Source organism: Manis pentadactyla, chromosome 13, assembly GCF_030020395.1.
Source record: "Manis pentadactyla isolate mManPen7 chromosome 13, mManPen7.hap1, whole genome shotgun sequence".
NCBI lineage: Eukaryota > Metazoa > Chordata > Mammalia > Pholidota > Manidae > Manis > Manis pentadactyla.
Window position 1 is genome coordinate 33,187,035 of NC_080031.1, and position 10,711 is coordinate 33,197,745.

At 40.4% G+C, this 10,711-nt stretch overlaps 1 long non-coding RNA gene across 1 annotated transcript; it reads right to left on the reverse strand.

The window, feature by feature from the left end:
• Positions 1-4,935: 4,935 nt before the first annotated feature.
• Positions 4,936-8,920, reverse strand: LOC118934954 (uncharacterized). The gene is made up of 3 exons (XR_005033643.2): positions 8,780-8,920; positions 6,725-6,895; positions 4,936-6,398 (listed from the first exon to the last, which is right to left on the reverse strand). It is a non-coding gene; the product is annotated as an uncharacterized LOC118934954 (long non-coding RNA).
• Positions 8,921-10,711: the final 1,791 nt, after the last annotated feature.

The following is a 10,711-nucleotide window of genomic DNA, read 5'->3' on the forward strand; positions in this document are numbered from 1 at the left end:
ATCTCAGAGGAAAAGCTTTCAGCCTCTCGCTGTTCAATATAATGTTGGCTGTGGGTTTTTCATAGATGGCCTTTATTATGTTGAGGTACTTGCCCTCTATTCCCATTTTGCTGAGAGTTTTTATCATGAATGGATGTTGAACTTTGTCAAATGCTTTCTCAGCATGTATGGAGATGATCATGTGGTTTTTGTCTTTCTTTCTGTTGATGTAGTGGATGATGTTGATGGACTTTCGAATGTTGTGCCATCCTTGCATCCCTGGAATGAATCCCACTTGGTCATGGTGTATGATCCTTTTGATGTATTTTTGAATTCGGTTTGCTAATATTTTGTTGAGTATTTTTGCATCTACGTTCATCAGGGATATTGGTCTGTAGTTTTCTTTTTTGGTGGGGTCTTTGCCTGGTTTTGGTATTAGGGTGATGTTAGCTTCATAGAATGAGTTTGGGAGTATCCCCTCCTCCTCTATTTTTTGGAAAACTTTAAGGAGAATGGGTATTATGTCTTCCCTGTATGTCTGATAAAATTCTGAGGTAAATCCATCTGGCCCGGGGGTTTTGTTCTTTGGTAGTTTTTTGATTACCTCTTCAATTTCGTTGCTGGTAATTGGTCTGTTTAGATTTTCTGTTTCTTCCTGGGTCAATCTTGGAAGGTTATATTTTTCTAGGAAGTTGTCCATTTCTCCTAGGTTTCCCAGCTTGTTAGCATATAGGTTTTCATAGTATTCTCCAATAATTCTTTGCATTTCCGTGGGGTCCGTCGTGATTTTTCCTTTCTCGTTTCTGATACTGTTGATTTGTGTTGACTCTCTTTTCTTCTTAATAAGTCTGGCTAGAGGCTTATCTATTTTGTTTATTCTCTCGAAGAACCAGCTCTTGGTTTCATTGATTTTTGCTATTGTTTTATTCTTCTCAATTTTATTTATTTCTTCTCTGATCTTTATTATGTCCCTCCTTCTGCTGACCTTAGGCCTCATCTGTTCTTCTTTTTCCAATTTCGATAATTGTGACATTAGACCATTCATTTGGGATTGCTCTTCCTTTTTTAAATATGCTTGGATTGCTATATACTTTCCTCTTAAGACTGCTTTTGCTGTGTCCCACAGAAGTTGGGGCTTAGTGTTGTTGTTGTCATTTGTTTCCATATATTGCTGGATCTCCATTTTGATTTGGTCATTGATCCATTGATTATTTAGGAGCGTGTTGTTAAGCCTCCATGTGTTCGTGAGCCTCTTTGCTTTCTTTGTACAGTTTATTTCTAGTTTTATGCCTTTGTGGTCTGAAAAGTTGGTTGGTAGGATTTCAATCTTTTGGAATTTTCTGAGGCTCTTTTTGTGGCCTAGTATGTGGTCTATTCTGGAGAATGTTCCATGTGCACTTGAGAAGAATGTATATTCCGCTGCTTTTGGATGTAGAGTTCTATAGATGTCTATTAGGTCCATCTGCTCTAGTGTGTTGTTCAGTGCTTCCGTGTCCTTACTTATTTTCTGCCCAGTGGATCTATCCTTTGGGGTGAGTGGTGTGTTGAAGTCTCCTAGAATGAATGCATTGCAGTCTATATCCCCCTTTAGTTCTGTTAGTATTTGTTTCACATATGCTGGTGCTCCTGTGTTGGGTGCATATATATTTAGAATGGTTATATCCTCTTGTTTGACTGAGTCCTTTATCATTATGTAGTGTCCTTCTTTATCTCTTGTTACTTTCTTTGTTTTGAAGTCTATTTTGTCTGATATTAGTACTGCAACCCCTGCTTTCTTCTCACTGTTGTTTGCTTGAAATATGTTTTTCCATCCCTTGACTTTTAGTCTGTACATGTCTTTGGGTTTGAGGTGAGTTTCTTGTAAGCAGCATATAGATGGGTCTTGCTTTTTTATCCATTCTGTTACTCTGTGTCTTTTGATTGGTGCATTCAACCCATTAACATTTAGGGTGACTATTGAAAGATATGTACTTATTGCCATTGCAGGCTTTAAATTCGTGGTTACCAAAGGTTCAAGGTTAGCCTCTTTAGTATCTTACTGCCTAACTTAGCTCGCTTATTGAGCTGTTATATACACTGTCTGGAGATTCTTTTCTTCTCTCCCTTCTTGTTCCTCCTCCTCGATTCTTCATATGTTGGGTGTTTTGTGCTGTGCTCCTTCTAGGAGTGCTCCCATCTAGAGCAGTCCCTGTAAGATGTTCTGTAGAGGTGGTTTGTGGAAAGCAAATTCCCTCAGCTTTTGTTTGTCTGGGAATTGTTTAATCCCACCATCATATTTGAATGATAGTCGTGCTGGATACAGTATCCTTGGTTCAAGGCCCTTCTGTTTCATTGTATTAAATATATCATGCCATTCTCTTCTGGCCTGTAGGGTTTCTGTTGAGAAATCTGACGTTAGCCTGATGGGTTTCCCTTTATAGGTGACCTTTTTCTCTCTAGCTGCCTTTAACACTCTTTCCTTGTCCTTGATCTTTGCCATTTTAATTATTATGTGTCTTGGTGTTGCCCTTCTTGGATCCTTTCTGTTGGGGGTTCTGTGTATTTCCGTGGTCTGTTTGATTACTTCCTCCCCCAGTGTGGGGAAGTTTTCAGCAATTATTTCTTCTAAGATACTTTCCATCTCTTTGCCTCTCTCTTCTTCTTCTGGGACCCCTATAATACGGATATTGCTCCTTTTAGATTGGTCACACAGTTCTCTTAATATTGTTTCATTCCTGGAGATCCTTTTGTCTCTCTCTATGTCAGCTTCTATGCGTTCCTGTTCTCTGATTTCAATTCCATCAATGGCCTCTTGCATTCTATCCATTCTGCTTATAAACCCTTCCAGAGTTTGTTTCATTTCTGCGATCTCCTTTCTGGCATCTGTGATCTCTTTCCGGACTTCATCCCATTTTTCTTGCGTGTTTCTCTGCATCTCTGTCAGCATGTTTATGATTCTTATTTTGAATTCTTTGTCAGGAAGACTGGTTAGGTCTGTCTCCTTCTCTGGTGTTGTCTCTGTGATCTTTGTCTGCCTGTAGCTTTGCCTTTTCATGGTGATAGGAATAGACTGCAGAACTGGGACGAGTGACGGCTGGAAGGACTTCCTTTCTTGCTGGTTTGTGGCCCTCCTCTCCTGGGAGAACAGCGGCCTCTAGTGGCTTGTGCTGCGCAGCTGCGCGCAGACAGGGTTTCTGCTTCCTGCCCGGCTGCTATGGAGTTAATCTCCGCTGTTGCTGTGGGCGTGGCCTGGCTCGGGCAGCTACTCCAAAATGGTGGAGTCGCGTTGGAGCAGGAGCTGCTGGGAGGCTATTTATCTCCGTAAGGGGCCTCCCTGCTCCCTGCAGCCCAGGGGTTAGGGTGCCCAGAGATCCCGGATTCCCTACCTCTGGATTAAGTGACCCGCCCTGCCCCTTTAAGACTTCCAAAAAGCACCCGCCAAAACAAAACAACGACCACAAAAAAAAAACAAGAAAAAAAATTTTTTTAATTAAAAAAAAAAAAATTTTTAATTAAAAAAAAAAGGTGGTCGTTCGTTTTTCTTTATTCTCCGGTGCCAGCCTCAGGCCTCTGCTCACCGGTCTTTCTGCCCTGTTTCCCTAATATTGGGGTCCCTGTCCCTTTAAGACTTCCAAAAAGCGCTCGCCAAAACAAAGCAGCAAAAAAGCAAAAAAAAAAAAAAAATGGTCGCGCGCTTTTCTTATGTCCTCTGTCGCCCAGCCTCCAGTGCCTGCTCACTGTTCTTGCTGCCCTGTTTTCCCTGTATCGAGGGCCCTGCACTCTGGCCCGGATGGCTGGGGCTGGGTGTTCGGCAGCCCTGGGCTCCGTCTCCCTCCCGCTCTGCCTGCTCTTCTCCCGCCGGGAGCTGTGGGGAGGGGCGCTCGGCTCCCGCTGGGCCGGGGCTTGTATCTTACCCCCTTCGCGAGGCGCTGGGTTCTCTCAGGTGCGGATGTGGTCTGGATATTGTCCTGTGTCCTCTGGTCTTTATTCTAGGAAGGGTTGTCTTTGTTATATTTTCATAGATATATGTTGTTTTGGGAGGAGATTTCCGCTGCTCTACTCACGCCGCCATCTTCCGCCCCCTTTTCATCATACACTTCTTTAAAAAACTCATCCCAGTTCTAATTTTACATTTATTTTTGCAAATATGTCTGTGGATGATTATCATTAAAGTCCTAATCTTAGCATGGTACTTATTAATAGAGGAAATAGTTTATTGAATGAATGAATAATTTTTAAAGTAATGCTGCCAGATAAAATATGCCATGGACATGCAATGAGGTGGTCAGAACACCAAAAGTCTTCAGAAATCAGTTACCAAGTGTGGTAAAATAAAAAGGAATAGCAGAATTTGACATCAAGGGTTGGAATCCCCACTCCACAATAAGCTAGTTGTGTGACCTTGAACATGTTATTATCATTATCTGAATTTTCGATTTAAAGGGTAGTAAATGGAGAAAATCATAATCTCTTATCTGAAAACTAAAGGAGATTATCTTTAATTCAGATTATCTGAAAACTAAACAAGTAATTATCCCTGAAAGCTGCCATATAAGCAATGATGTGGTCATGACAACTTTCCACATCCTTCAAGGTGAAGTGAGAAGAAGCACAGACTCAGAGTGTAATATTTCTCAACTTTGGAAGGGCCCTATGGTGAGATAGTAAAAACTGAGGAAGTGTTTGAAATAGTGAACTTTTTGGATTTTGTTTCTAACAGAAATCCTTTTTCATACCAAATCCTAGTTCTAGGCTAGTCCTCAAACAGACAATATAAATGTATGGAGCTCTCTGTTAGCCCATCTGAAATGAAGAAACTATAACAGAATTCTTAACAAGCATTGCTTTTTGATAGGGGCTGACAAAGGGGATCTGGGAATTCGCAAGAAGATAGGTGTGAGTGGGAAAAATCTACTTCCCTTGGCCCTCTTATGGAAAATACTGGGAAACCTGGACTGGATCACTGACGGAAGAACCAAGCGGCACTTGAAGGTCTTGGAATGTTGAGGTTTTATTCTTAAACCTGCGGGCTCAGAGAGGAGTCATTTCCCAAGGTCTGAGCCCTGAGCACAAGCAAGGGGTGCATTTATATTATTTTGATATGTGGCATTTCGGCATGCGCAGGGCAAAGCAGGAGCCTGGAGGAGGGCAGGAGGGAACTGGGTGGGGCTCTGCCAACCAGAGGGAAAAAGCGGTTTGCTGACCTTGACGGCTGTGTTGAGTGTTTTCCTTATCAGGCCCATTAGAACACGGTGAATTCCAGGAAACTGGGAAGGATCTGAAAGTAACTTGGATTTCACATACCTTTAATTTGAAGAGCTCAAAGCACTTTATAGTAATAGCCCAATTTATTGAGGATGCTAGACCTTACACTGGGTGATTTACATTATCCATGCCCTTTAATCCTCACTAACTGTTTGAGGTGGGTACATTATCATTGTTATCAATATTACAAGGAAATGATAGGTAAGAAAGGAAACAACTCACCTGAGGCCACTCACTCTTCTGTGTCTGGGGTCAGCTCATTTATGGTCACTAGTGAGTGAGGGGGATGTCTTGCTTACTCTGAGCTCACTAATGTGGGTTACATAGGAGTGCCAAATATCCTTCACCTGGAATTACTTGACCATTCAAGTCAAACCCCATGATCTTTATGTTGTGGAGGGAGAAACAGAAATCTGAGAGATTGTGTCTCTTAGCTAAAATTACACAAAAAAAGGCAGAATGTGCACCTGTCACATCTAGAATAGTACATGGCATATAGTAGGGACTCAATAAATATGTCTTAAGTGATTGATCATGCTGTATGTTCCCCTTAGTGGAGAGCTCTGGGAGAAGCATCTGGAGCTGCTTTCAGAGGAAGAATTCAGGGACCCAGGCCTCTAAGTTCTCTGAGAGTATGTGACTTTCCCTATCACACTCCCACCCACCCAGGCTGATGTCAAAGTTCCTGATACCAGCGGCAAACCTAGGCTTTGTGAGCCTTCCTTTCTAAACATGAGCAGATAGTTCCCAGGCTCAGTGATGATTTTCAGATTAATTAAATATTGGACTCTCAAACTTCTGAGATGACAGTGAATAAGGAACACAGATCTTTTTGAAGGTGTCATGAACTTTACATTTGTCAGTGTTTGCAGACTAATGAGTTACAGAGCAAAATTATGTCCCAGTTTTACATAAACACATCAGTCCATTTCAGCCATCATCCTTCCCATTCAAGGAACTCTGTGCATATTATTTTCTTTCAGGTGAAAAGAGGCGAGTCTGAGATTCAGTCCCTTTTTTACCACTGCTGTTCATTCTTCAATAAGACAGGCTTGGAATGGGGTGGGTGTAAAGTGGGTGGTCCTTAGAGGAAGCACTCGGGTTCTTAGGTCTGCTGGATCTCAGGTAAAATCTCCAGAGCAGTTGATCCACAAAGAGCCTCAGTTCCCTCATTTCTAAAATAGAAATAATGGTAATACTCCTCTCACTAGTACTCTTGAGGGTTCAACAAACTAATCCTAGTGGAGTTGCTAGAAATTGGCAGGGACTGTTTATTGAGGTCCTGCAAAGGAAAGGTCAATATTCCTGCCAAAGGAAGGTAGGGGCTTGTACAATTTGGAGTGAGGTGTTTGGAGGCCTGAGGCATTAGTTCTCTGCTGGATTTCTTAGGACCTGGAGAGTAATGGGCTAGATTGGTGATGTTCTCTGACATTTTCCCTATTCCCTAGGAAGCAAAAGTCTGAAGAGTTCTTCCTGAAGTGGCAGGACAATATGTACCCACCTTGACACTTCTAGGTAGTGTGGGGATTCCCAGCCTTGAGCACCCCAGATCACGCTGAGGTTTCTCCTGGACCAGCTCTCCTTTCTCTCCAGTTGCAGTGGTGGGATGGAAATGATTTATCTTTGTCTCTCCTCACCCATCTTTAGTTTTCTCCTCTCTACTGTATCAGTCCTATCAGGACACAAATATGCTCTGATTTCCCCCATTAATATAATATCTCTTGTTCTCACTTTCTCTTTCAGTTGCCACCATACTTCTTTATTGCTTTTCACAGCAAAACTTTTTTATTCAACTTTATACTTTGATTATCTCCAATTCTTCTTTTCCTTTTTCTCCCATGCACTCCTATCAAACTCTCACCCCTACCTCGCTATCAAAAAGTTCTTGATTGATGACCTCCACATAGCTAAATCCAGTAGTAAATTCTTAGTCTTTTCCTTGCTTGATGAACTAGAGATTTAACTGAGTTGATCACTCCCTCGTCCTTCAAATGATTCATTTGGTTTCTAGAACAGTCTTATGTCTCCCTTCCCTTAATGTTGGAGTGCTCCAGGCCTGTATGCTTCGAATTAATCTCCATTCTTGCTGATCTAATCCAGTATTAAGCTTTAAGCACCACCTATACATTTATGACATTTTAATTTAAACTTTAGATTCATGTAGGTATGTGAGAATATACATACATACAAACATATATATATAAAACTAACCCAAACTTCTACAGTTGGACTGCTGATAGAAATCTTAAACTAGCCTCAAATTTAACATGTCCCAAATTTAAATCCCAAACGTCTTCCCCCAAACCTGGCCCCACAGTCTTTCTCAACATAAAAACAATAGCAATAGCAAACATTTATATAGGTCTTACAGTGTGCCAGGTACTAGTTTGAGAACTTTATGAGTATTGTATAATCCTCAAAAATGAATATGAGGGAATAGTAATATTTTCCCATATTACAGCAAAAATGGAGAGAAGATTTAAACACCCTGGGGCAGAGCTGGACTTCAAAGCCAGGCTGCCTGATTTCAGTCTGTATTCTATCATCTTTCCAATTTCTGAAGTCTCTTTCAAATGATTTACTGTTCAAAATAAACATATTGAAATCATCTATAGCTTCTTTCTTTTACATCCACATCCAATCCAGCAGTGAATCCCATTGGCAATACTTTCAAATATATCCAGAATCTGACCACTTGCTAGTGACACTGCCACAGCCTTGGTCGCAGCCATGATCACCACTTGCCTGGGTTCTTAGAAATAATCCTCTCATTGATCTGCCTCTGTCTCAACAAAGCAGACACGGAGAGGCAGATCATCTTACACGTTCTGCCCAAAGTCCTCCCGTGGCTCCCCATCTCACTGGGAGCAAAAGACAACATCCACATAGTGACCTACAAGACTTAGAACTCTCAGCTCTCCTCTTACCTCTCTAACCTCACTTTCTACTGATCTCCTTGCTCATTCCACTCCACTCCTACTGGGCTTTTTTAGGCATTCCTGGAACATAAACACACTTGCTCCTTCCTCAGGTCATTTGCATTTGCAGTTGCCTTTTACTATTGTGTTCTAGTCCCAAATTTCCACATGCTTCACTTCCTTACCTCCTTCACAACTATGGTTAAATGTCACCTTTTCAGTGAGGGTTTTTATTTAAAATTGCCGCCTCTTACTAGACTGAAGGCATTACGCTTCCTCTCCTGTTTTGAATTTCTCTGCTCTGTTTACCACTTGCCTGCTTACCTTTATTTATTTTCCCCTCATAGAATGTCAATTTCAGGGCAGTGGACATTTTTGCTGTTTGGGTTTTTCATTGTCATATCCCTGGTAACCATCTGCCTGGTGCATATTAGGTGCTCAATAAAGATTTGTGAAACATTTAATAGTTGAAAAATGTAAAACAAAAAAGGAATAGGCCAATGTCCTCATAGGGAGAAAAGATAATTAGGTTATCCAATATCATAAGTGACAGTTTGATTAGGAGCCACTTGGAATCTTTCAAGGACACCTTCACATTTAAAAACGAGGACTATAAGGATGAGAGGAAAGGGACCTACTTCAGGCCAACTTGCTGGTTGAACATCATGCTTCATGGACAAAAGTTGTTTAATTATCCACAGATGGTTTTTCCTGTTTCTTCTCCCAAGACAGTTTCTAAAGTTAACGTTAGATTTTCTCATGTAAAAAAAAAAAAAGCGAAAAAAACTTCATAAACATTAAACAGTGTGAGGTCTGTCTAAAGATTCTCTTTCATATTTGTCAAAATATTTTCTGCGTGTTTGTGATAAAAAATAGTCAGCTCCCCACTGATAGCTAGGCCATGAATTTAACAGCAAATTCAGTTGAAAACCCAATTAGTCCTTATCCACAAAAAGGTTTGTGTTCTAAGTTATGTAATATCCAAAGTCAAATGATATGTTGAAGCATATTCTGAAAGGAGACTGAGAGATAGCACATGAGATTGATAGTCTTCAAATCTTTATTTCAAATGAGCTAAATACAGAATTCTCCCAGTTCTGAGGCTTGACTTTTATCCTAGACTCTGCATTTTACAAGTTTCATTAGATTTAGCTATTGGGATTTTAAAGCCTAGAGCGAGAGCAAATACCCGAGCCCTATCACTCGTAGTGCAGTCCTTTGGGTGCTCATTAAGGCTTTTAGATTTATTTTAGGAAACTAGCATTTTATGGGTCAAGGGTATCCCACGCTTGGTGGGCTGCGTGCAGCCTGATGCCATCGCCTGGAACTATGTTGTCACTGCAGAGACTGTGTTCCATGCAAGACTACTTTTATCTGAGTGTCAGGATATTCGAAAACATTTTTTATGTGTGTTTGTAGTTTTTTTAATACAATATAATGCCATATTCTAAATAGAAAATTGGTCCTCATTCATATTTCTTCCCCATAAAGTATCACAGAATAGCATCTTACACATATCATCCCCAAGGTGACCTTTCTTGATCGTTGTTCAATCATTAAGGATGATGATCAGACACTTGTAACATATATTTTCCTAGTTAGTTTTCCTTTTAGGTTCTCTGGACACACATGTAGCCATGAGACAATCAATGCTTAACTCCTCTAACTGTTGCAATTAAAGTTCTAAATGATTGTATGCATAAGATTGTTTTTTTTTAACAAGGTAAAATATTTATTTTTAGTATTTTCTTATTGAAATATAGTTGCTATACCATATTATATTGGTTTCAGCTGTACAACATAGTGATCTGGCATTATAACACATTACTAAATGCTTACCATAGTAAGTGTAATTACTGTATGTCATTATACAAAGGTAGTACAGTATTATTGACTACATTCCCTAGGTCTTTAATCTCCATGACAAATTTCAGAATTGGTTATTTTCCATAGGGTCTGTCCCTCTTGGAGGAGAGAAGCATTTTCCAAAGGACTACGCTGGTACATTCAGTACACAAAACTAAGGGATGGTTTACATGGAAACCATCAACAATATGAGGGGGAAAAAATAGGATCTGTGTTCTAATTCTCATTCACATGTCCCAAAAAGTTATATTTTAGATGTAACTAGTCTACTTAGCAGTTATTGAGTGAGGATCATGCTAGATAATGCAAATAATTATCTCATTCGACCCCAAGGCAACCAAGTGAAACACATATTTCTCTTTTCTTGAGGCAGACAGGCAACAGAGCTTGGGACTAATTAACCACCCTAATCCACATCCAGAATATAACAGAGCAAAGATTCAAATCCAACTCAGGTTTTGCACCATATGCTAAGATCTTCTTCATTGTATTGCACTCTTTCCTTTGGCTTCTCACTTTTATGTTCAGGTAAAACAGATGTTATAAACTGTATTAACAGAGTGGAACCAATCTTATCCTTTCTTCCTTTCCTTTTCTTTGGTTTTAGGTGTCCATGCCCGACACTTCAGTGAGTGAGACGACGCTGGCCCCTAGAGGCGGAGAGATGCGTATCTTCTTCTGTGCCACTGAGCACTTTTTATAAA